We start from the raw sequence: 10,814 nt of genomic DNA on the forward strand, positions 1-10,814 counted from the left end.
GTGGATTATCTTCCTACAGCAGAATTTGCTTATAACAATTATAAACATGACTCCACTGCTTAAAGTTCTTCCTATACAGTGGGTATCATCCAGTTTTTATTCCTGATCTCCCTATCAAAAAAAACAAATTCCTGCTGTTACCAACAGATTAACTACATTACAGGAGATTCAGGAGAAAATGATTGGAACTTTGAAAGAGACTCAGAAATTTTACAAAGAGGCTTCTGACGGACATCGCAGATCACTTCCTACCTTTCATACAGGTGACAAACTTTGGTTATCTACCAAAAATCTGACAGTACAGTGAGGGAATAAAGTATTTGATCCTCTGCTGTTTTTGTACATCTGCCCACTGACAAAGAAATTATCAGTCTATAATTGCTATCATAGGTGTATTTTAACAGTGAGAGACAGAATAACAACAAAAGAAATCCAGAAAAACATTCCAAAAAAGTTATAAATTGATTTGCATTTTAATGAGTGAAATAAGTATTTGACCCCTTTGTAAAACATGGCTTAGTACTTGGTGGCAAAACCCCCGTTGGCAATCACAGAGGTGAGGCGTTTCTTGTAGTTGGCCACCAAGATTTGTCCCACTCCTCTTTGCAGATCCTTTCCAAGTCATTAAGGTTTCCAGGCTGATGTTTGGTAACTTGAACCTTCAGCTCCCTCCACATATTTTCTATCGGATTAAGGTCTGGAGACTGGCTAGGACACTCCAGGGTCTTAATGTGCTTCTTCTTGAGCCATTCCTTTGTTGCCTTGCTCGTGTTTTTTGGGTCATTGTCATGCTGAAATACCCATTTTCAATGCCCTGGCTGAGGAAAGGAGGTTCTCACCCAAGATTTGACAGTACATGGCCCTGTCCATCGTCCCTTTGATGCAGTGAAGTTGTCCTGTCCCCTTAGCAGAAAAAACACCCTTAAGCATAATGTTTCTACCTCCAAGTTTGACAGTGGGGATGGTATTCTTGGGGTCATAGGCAGCATTCCTCCTTCTCCAAACACGGCAATTTGAGTTGATGCCAATCTAATCTGATCACAACACTTTTACCCAGTTCTCATCTGAATCATTCAGATGTTCATTAGCAAACTTCAGACGGGCCTGTACATGTGCTTTCTTGAGCAGGGGGGGACCTTGCGGAAGCTGCAGGATTTCAGTCCTTCACGGTGTAGTGTGTTACCAATCAGTGTGCCGAATTTTCAGGGTCACAACAGTCGAACTTGCGACAGAGCCCTGGCATTCTGCCACTGTGGGGGGGGGGGGGCCCTAGCAGGGTTGCTAGTTGCACGGCTCTGAGCTGACAGTGTCTATCTCATGCAACAGCACAGAGCCAGTATTGACAGTTCTATCTCCCCCTCCATCCTCTCTCGCACAGGATGAGACAGGACACAGCCAATCCCCCAAGGGGGAGCAGATCACCTGTCTCATCCCATGCGAGAGAGGATGGAGGGGGAGATAGAATTGTCAATGCCGGCTCTGTGCTGTTCCATGAGATAGACGCTATCAGCTCAGAGCCCTGCTGAGAGGGTAGATGGCAGTGATGAGTACTGATATGAGGCATTGATCAGCTCTGATAGAAGGCACTTATAGGAGGCATTGATGAGCACTGATAGGAGGCACTGATGGGCACTAATAGATGGCACCGATAGGAGGCACTAATAGGCACAGATCGGTGCTGACAGGTCAGATGGCAGTGATAAGTACTGATAGGAGGCATTGATGAGCTCTGATAGGAGGCACTGATGGGCACTAATAGATGGCACTAATGGGCACATATAGGCTGCATAGATGAGCACTGATAGGTGGCACTGTGGGGCATTGATAAGCACTGATAGGCAGAACTCATAGGCAGCATTGGTGAGCACTGATAGGTAGCATTAATGAGAACTGATAGATACTGATAGGTGGCATTGATAAGCACTGATAGGCAGCACTGATGAGCACTGATAGATGCTGATAGGCAGCATTGAAGAGCACTGATAGGTGGCACTGATGAATGCTGTTAGGCGGCATTGATGAGCACTGATAGGTGGTGCTGATAGGCAGAATTGATGGGCTCTAACCGGCGGCATTGATGAGCACTGATAAATAACACTTGTAGGGGGAATTGATGGGCAGTGATAGGCGGCATTGATGAGCACTAATAGTGCTCATCAATGCCACCTATCACTGCCCATCAATGATGCCTATGAGTGCTTTGATAAACAGCTATGAGTGTTTAGCCATGCCACATATTAGTGCCCATCAATGATGCCTGATAGGTGGCACTGATGATTGGGGTGCTGATTATCAGTGTAAACAATTTACTGACATTCTTGGCGGTTAACGGCAGTCCTTTCCTCACACAGACACAGCATGGGAGGGAAGGGCTGCGGATAACTGGCAAGTCTGATCACATGTTAAAGGGCCATTGTGATTGCGCTGGATGCACAGCCCAGGGGACATGCGGTAGGCAGGGTTCTGGGAGGATGTCCATAAACACCCTCCCAAAATTGGAAGCCCAGGGCATCATGGTTTCTTGCACCGGGGTCCTGAAGGTTCTAGTTATGCCTCTGTTACCAATTGTTTTCTTGGTGACTAAGGCCCCAGCTGCCTTGAGATCATTGACAAGATTTTCCCGTGTAGTTCTGGGATGATTCCTCACCGTTCTCATCATTGAAACTCTACGAGGTGAGATCTTGCATGGAGCCCCAGGCTGAGGGAGATTGACAGTTTTTTTGTGTTTCTTCTATTTGAGAATAATCGCACCAACTGTTGTCACCCTCTCACCAAGAAGACAAAAACAGAACATTCCATAGCTCAACTCACCAACCAGTCTGCTGACCAACCGAATTAGCCCGTCCAACAGTCTGTGCTAAAATCAAGTGTTTCGTTAGCACGCATCTCACAAAGCTGCTTGGCGATGATGTCGTAGCCCATTCCAGCCTTGTGTAGGTCTACAATCTTGTCCCTGACATCCTTTTTTTTTTTTTTTTTTTTTTTGATTAACTCTTTTTTTATTAATAGAAATACAAGAATTACAAACATTACAAAGCACACTGTAAAATAATGCAGATGTCTAGGACAAGAGAAAAATGACAAAGGACAATAAACTAATCGCAGCTAGCGCTGCATTGCGCAGTGATAAACACAAGCATTTATAAAAATATGATGAGTAACAAGTTGCATTATATTGTTTTTTCCCCCAGTTTGCTTCCCTACCCTCCCCACCCTTGTTTAATCTTCTTCCAGTCATTTCTCTCCTTAATACCCCCCCCTCCCTTCCCCAGTGAACAACACTACGAATAGTTTATTAACACTGAATCCTGCGGTATTCTGCATCTACCTATATCCCAGTGAAGCTTGCTCTTTCACACAGTTCTGTCCGATTTGGGCCTTTATTCATCCCTGTCCCCGAGAGAACCACCCAGGTTCTATAGTTGATTCAGAGAAGGTGCCGTGTATTCAGCTCCTGGAGCCAGGGCCTCCATATACTGACAAATTTATTATAATTTCCCTTTTTTAGTGCATACCGTCCTTTCTGTCCAGACCAGGGAGTCTATTGTCTTAAGCCATTCCCCTATAGTTGGGAGCGTTGCTGAGAGCCAGAATTGCGCCAGTAATTTTCTCGCTTGGTATAGGCACCTTACTATAGCAGTAGTCGTACTGGAGTTCCCCATGTTAACTCCTACCAAACCTAGGATACACACCTTGGCGTCCAATTCCAGTTTAACATTAAATCTGCGGTTTATTGTTCCGACCACTTCCGACCAGTATCTTACTAGTTTTGGGCACCTCCATACCATGTGTATGAGATCTCCTGTCCTTGAGCACCTAGGACACTGGGGGTGTAATATACTCTATGTAAAAGAAAGAGGTGTGAGGCCTTCTGTGATGGAGAGACGGGCACCATCGGCCCAAATTCCAATATTTTTTTCCACTGAATGTCTGTCAACTCGCTCACATCCGCCTCCCACCTTTCCCTAGGGCCATGGGACTCCCCCTGGGCTAACATCTTATCCATTAACTGCGCATACACATCCGCAATCAGTCCCTTGGTATTTGTTGCTTTAACTATTTTATTAAGGAGTGGTGTTTTACACCACTCCATAGGACAGGTCCTGAATTGGGTATTTAGTGCATGCCTAATCTGTAGGTAGCTGTAAAATATTTTATACGGGACTCCATATTCTGTTCTCAATTCTATAAAGGATTTTAAGTTATTATCTCTATACAGATGGGCAGAGTCTGTGTATTCCATGACTTTCCCAGACGGGATTCCTTTCTATAGACATTAATTCCCCCAGGGATTTATTAAACCATATAGGTGAGAACTCGGTGATACCTCTATACCCCATGATCTTCTTGACTGTCTGCCAGATCTTGTTTACTAGTTTATATGTTGGCAGCTTTCTCTGGAGTGAACCAGCTTCTAGTGCTTCCACCAAAAGCCTATGCGGATTACCTTCTAGCATTATTTTATTGCTGGCGCTCGCTTCACCTGGGGATTCGCAACCCCCCATGTGCTGCAATTGGGCAGCTAGATAGTAGCCATAAGGATGGGGGATTGCCAATCCTCCTTCACAAGTAGGTCGCTGCAGTGCCTGCAATTTAATCCTGGCCTGGCCCTTCTTCCAAATAAGCTCCCTAAATAAAGAATTTATTTTCAAGAACCACTTTCTCCCGATCCATACCGGGGAGTTATGGAGAATATATAGCAACCATATCATTCTAATCAGGTTCGAACGTCCCGCCAGGGATAGGGGAAGCCGACACCAGATGTCACATTTTTTTTTAAACTTTTCAAGCAGGGGGGCCAGGTTGTCCCGGATGTAATTATTGGGATCATTAGTCATTACTATCCCCAGGTACTTTATCTTATCAGTTATATTTAACCCAGGGGCTCCATCAGGGAGGGTGTTGGTAGTTGAGTCGATCTGTAGTAGCAATGATTTGTCCCAGTTAATTACAAGGCCCGAGATCCTCCCAAATCCTTCTACCAGTTGCATCCTTTTTTCCAAGGATGGACCCCTGTCCCCCAGGAAAACCAAAACCTCATCTGCGTAGAGCGCAATTATTTCTTCGCCACCCTTCCTCCTAAAGCCCCGCAGCCCCGGTGACCTTCTTATAGCCTCCGCCAGTGGCTCCATTGCTACCTAGCAAGGAGGAGGGGCGATAGTGGACACCCCTGTCTTGTGCCCCTTTCTAGCGTTAAGCTATCTGAGTACTCATTGTTGACCTTTAACTTAGCCATTGGGTAGCTATACAAAATTTTCACCCAGTTAATAAAAACTGGGCCAAACCTGAATCTCTCCATTATCCCCCAGAGATATCCCTATTCCAAGCTACCAAATGCTTTGGCTATATCCAAGGATATAACGGCTCTGGAATCCTTACTCTCTACTGGGGTCTGCAGGTTCAAATATGCCCTTCTGATGTTTACACTAGTAGACCTATGGGGGATAAACCCTGCCTGGTATGGGTGTACCAAGTTGGTGATGCTTTTACTTAGCCTAGTTGCTAGTACCTTTGCTAGGATTTTAATGTCCGAGCAAAGTAGCGAGATTGGTCTGTATGACGAAACATCCAGTTGGTCCTTCCCTTCTTTTTGAATAAGTATGATATTGGATTCTGTCATTGAAGCAGGTAAACCACCATCTATAGCCGCCTCCTCTAATGTCCTCAAGAGGGTGGGGAGCAAAACCTCCCCATAGTGTTTATATATCTCCAGGGGAAGTCCATCTGGGCCTGGGGTCTTGTGGTTGGGCATATCTGCCACAGCGCTCTTTAATTCTTCTAGCGTTATAGGGGATTCTAAGTTAGCTTTATCTACTGTAGAGAGGGTTGGTAATTCGAATCCCTCCAAAAATCTATCCATCTCTCCCCTTACTGTAGACTGCTTTGACTTGTACAAGGTGCTGTAAAAATCAAAAAATGTTTCCCTGATCTTCACAGAATCGGCTGTAATTTCCCCATTTAGGGTCCTAATCGCAGAGATTGTTGAGGATGGAGAATTAGTGCCTGCCACTAAAGCCAACGTACGGCCCACTCTTTCCCCCTCCTCAAAAAACCTCTGCCTCCGAAAAAGCCTTCTATTCTCGGCGTTTCTAATTGTTACCGCTTTGTATTCCTGTTGCTTCCTGGTCCATAACTCCCTTGTCTCTGGAGTAGGGTCCAGGACATACTGTCTTTCCAACCCCATAACCTCATTTCTAATGCACTCTCCCTGTATTCTTGTTTTTCTCTTCACCCTTATTATGTGCTGGATTAGGAGCCCCCTAAGAAAGGCCTTTAAAGAATCCCAAACCACCCCCCCTGATGCTGTACCCGAATTGCATATTATAAACTCTTTTTATAACTTCTGCGAATTCTCCAGAAGTCGCACCACCCCATTTCCTCTAGGAACTGAGCAAGCCTACCCTCCATTGCCCTTTCTGTCCGGGTACCAGATGGGAGCCTGTCTTGACGACTGTCAAGGACTGTATTAAAGTCCCCGAGCAGAATCATCGGGGTACCTATCTTATTCTCCATGTATTCCAACAAACAGTATAGAATTTCCAACTTAAATGGGGGGGGGGGGATATATATATTTGCTATAACAAATGCTCTACCATCTATCAGGCAGTGTAAGAAAATATAGCAGCCCAGTGTGTCGATCCGGACATCCCTGCAGGTGAACACCACCCCTTTTTTAACCAAGATGCTCACTCCCCTCGAGTAGGAGGAGTAGACTGAGTGGAATTGTGTTTGGAATTTCCTACCCCCAATTTGTAGCTTGGATTCATTTGTCAAGTGCGTCTCCTGCAGGCAAATCAGTCCAACACCCTGAGCATCCAATTCTGAGAATACAGCAGCTCTTTTAACAGGATCGCCCATGCCCCTAACATTCCACGAGCTTATACCAACTATATTAGACATCAAGAAGTGAATAAAAGAAAATTTTTGACAGAAAGGCCAACCCAAAAAATAAAATACCAAAAAAAGAACCCCACAAACAAATACAAAATTAGGGCCAGAAAAGGGGATGACCCCAAATCCACCATCTTATGCGATATAAAATGTAAACCACTCTTTTGCCCAAACCCCCCAATCAAACACATCAAACTTCTTACTTTAAGATTTGCCATTTGTTGTAACTTATCTGTGATTTCTAAATCAACATTCAGTGCTAAAACTATAGTTAGAGGCGTGGGGGGCGAGGGGGGAAAGCCAATACCTTCCCCCTCTCGTCCCCCCCAAACCCCCAGTACTCCGTTTCTTTTCTCGTGCATGCGTAAGTAACACAAACCCTTATATAAATTATTACCCCTATCCCAACCCTGCTTCGGTTTACTATTGTGTTTAAGTCCCACATAGGGAATGCTTAACTCTTTACCCAGTGACCTCCCCTTACCGCTCCCATGCCTGATTCGGCTAGCCCTAGGGGCCTTTATTGTGACCCAATCTTACCAATACTTCCGTACCCCACCTATTGACAAACGTACCCACCCATCATCCTCCACCTGCCCCCCACCCCCTCCCCCCACCCCCATCACTTTTATATCATATCCCTTAAAGGGAAATATTCTCAAGACTCTAAAACAAAAAAGGAACAAAAAAATTGAAAAAAAAAAGCACCCCACAACCTTAATCGTGTACCAACTCCCATTTAGAACTCTCTCACACCCTCCAACCCTCGCTCCCCCCAACCTCCAGCCCATGCTGAAAAAAAAAAAAAAAACACCCCCAACCCCACCCCTTATTTAATATTTAATAAATCAACATTTCCCCCTTTTTCTTCTTTCACTTTTTTCTTCTCTTTTCCCTTTCTCGAATTCCCGGTTTTATAAGTTCTTTTTATTATCCTCCAACCATGCTGAGGCCTTGTCGGCTGTATCGAAAAAATGAACTGTCCCTAAGGCTTCTACGCATAGTCGCACTGGGTATAATAATGCATATGAGATTTTATGAGACCGTAGTGCGCGTTTCACTTCTATAAATCCTGCCCTTCTTTTTTGCAAGTCCGGGGAGTAATCGGGGTACAGTGAAATCCTAATGCCGTTGTGAAAAATGTCACCTTTCTCTCTGGATTTTTGCATCAGTGTCACCTTGTCCTTGTACAAAGTACAAAATAGCAAAATAACTTAAGAATCATTGGTCTAGGGCGACCCCCTGATGCAGTGGGCCTGGTAGGGATTCGATGCGCTCTCTCAATGGAAAAATAAGGTGAAAAAATATCGGTCCCAAAAAGCCCCTTGAGCAAGTTTTCCATATATACCTCGGGGCGAGGGCCCTCACTTCCCTCTGGGAGACCCATCACCCTAACATTGCATCTGCGCATCCTATTTTCTATTTCGTCCATTTTGTTTCTGTATATTTCAAACTGTGCTTGGATGCTCTTAAATTCTCGTTGCATTGGATACACTATATCCTCGGCTTGGCTCAATCTTTCTTCTATAAGGGTAGTTCTCTCTAACACTTTCTGGAGCTCCTGGCCCATAGAGCGTAGTTCTTCTTTGAGGCCCTTTAGTTGGTTACACAGATCATTCAAGGATCCCTTACACGAATTCACCGCGGCCAGTACTTCCTTTAGTGTGGGTTCGGATTCACCAACTGTGCTTAGGTCAGGGGAGGCGCCGCTAGTTGGTGCAATTGCTTTCTCCAGGGGAACTAATTCTGGGCTTTTTTTATTTGTTGCTGTTTTAGTGCTAGCTAGTGGTGCAGATGAAGCTACTGACATTCTGCCCACGCTTTTCCTATCCCCAACCAGGCCTGTCTGTGTCTTCTCGTGGGGCAGTTGATTACTTTTAACGGGGGAATGTGAAGGGGTGTGTGCGTACTTTTCTAGCTTTGCTGCTGCCGCCGCCTCTGCGGATACCTGTGCCGCTGAATTCCCCTTTTCCTTAGAAGAGCGAGCGGTCTGTGTTGTTGTACTTTCCTGTGGCTGTTGGAGATCCTCACCCTTCTTCCTGGTCATCATTGGGGAGACTGCCAAGGTAAAGTTACAACAGTCCCTTACACCTCGTTTGCTATTTAATATACCTGGGTGTTGCTGCTGTCGCCCCCTTTATTACCCGCTTTCTAAGATACCCGTGACGTTTTTACAGTCTGCAGCTGGCGTTTAACTGCACTCCTTAACAAGCGTTTTCTTTGCCTCTTTCTTTCTTTTCTCCTTCACCTTCTCCTTCTCTCCCCTTGCTCTTCCCCTGTTTTACACTTTCATACTTTTCTTCTACTGTGTATCAACAACAAGGTACCATAAAGTCCGCCTTTATTACGCCTGGTCTTTTAGAACTAAGCCCAGATGCCCCCGTACCTGTCCTGAAGCGTTCAAAGCTGTATGCACTCCTCATGTGCGCTCGGCGTCTGTCGCTGTAGCTGTAACTGAGACAGGGGAGGCTAGGAAGGCTGGAGCGTTTGGCTGGTACATCCGAACTTCCGACTGGATCTCCAGGGTATTCTCGGCTCTCGCGAGAGCTCCGGCCGTTGCCGGGTAACGAAGCCAACAGCGACTGGAAGGTACGAACCGACACTCTGCAGCGGCTTCGAGCACGAGTACCAGCGTCCTCCGCAATACGCCGCCTCTCTCACAGGTGGGATACGAATAGCCAGACAGACAGACAGCCAGAATAGCCGCGGCGTGTGCAGCGTTAGGCAGGCAAACTAGGCAGGAAACTGGGTTAAGCTGCTAGGGATGGGGCCAGGCAGCATGGAAGCCGGAGCTAGGAGGGAGCTCACTCACACCCGCTCACATCAACATCCGGTCACGCCCCCGCAGCATCCGTCCCTGACATCCTTGAACAGCTCTTTGGTCTCATCCCTACCCCTTGTGGTGCAAATAGGTTAAAGTTGCCTACTGATTACATGCCAGCAATGAGTTAGGGGTTAAGTCTATGTAGCGCCCGTAAATTGTTGTCTATTAATGTAATGCTATGTTATTCAATGAACAGTATTATAGCTTAGTATTTGGTGCCATCTAGCGGCCAAAATATGGAATGAACTGCATTTTATTTAATTGTTCAAAAAGATGACAGGAAGTGTTTTGGTTTCGTTTACTTTGGACATTAACTTGACCTACCCACAATGCTTAGTGAACTCCCATGAGCATCAAGAGACTGAACTGCATTCTGGGAAGGCTATAAAAAGGCTGGGAGCGTCCATCTTAGGTTTCTTGGGAACGCATGGCCAGCCTGTGAGGATCTGTGTGGAGGTCTCCAGTGAAGCGTGGCCTACATCCACTGTGGAGCGATCCGATCAGCGATCCTGTGACACATCAGTGAGCTGGACTGACGGTGAGGCAAGACTGGGAAGGAGCCAGAGAAGCCTGTCGGAGTCATCTGAGAGTCCTGGAGCATTTTGCTGAGTGGAGCGGAGCAGTGTCGGCCGGCCGGAAGCAGGACCCTGTGCACCGGAGCAGAACTGTTCTACATTGCAGACCTGGTTGGGTGAGAGGGCTGTTGCCCAGAGTTAAATTGACGCACTCTTACTCTTATAACACAGTGCCGCTGGGACCTGTAGTCCCACAGAGGAAATTTAAAGGATTAAGACTGAGTTTAATATAGGCCTCAAGCCTGTACTTCATTACAATTCTGACACTGTGTTATATAAAGTTACTCACACTGGAGACAGTTGCAGTGCTGATGAACCACAACTATAGTTCAACATTCAGTTTGCTCTGATACCAGGTTTTGTTAACCACTGGATTACAATTTAACCTACACATAGCTAGCAGAAGACAGAAGACAACGAAAGAAAAGGACTACCTCTATTGCAAGGCCTTGTATTCTATAGTCTTTCAGAGAGACAGCTTTGCAAAGCAGGGGGAGCTCCCTAGGAATTGCGTGGTTCATTAT

The sequence above is a fragment of the Aquarana catesbeiana genome, linkage group LG06 (assembly GCF_042186555.1).
Source record: "Aquarana catesbeiana isolate 2022-GZ linkage group LG06, ASM4218655v1, whole genome shotgun sequence".
Lineage (NCBI taxonomy): Eukaryota > Metazoa > Chordata > Amphibia > Anura > Ranidae > Aquarana > Aquarana catesbeiana.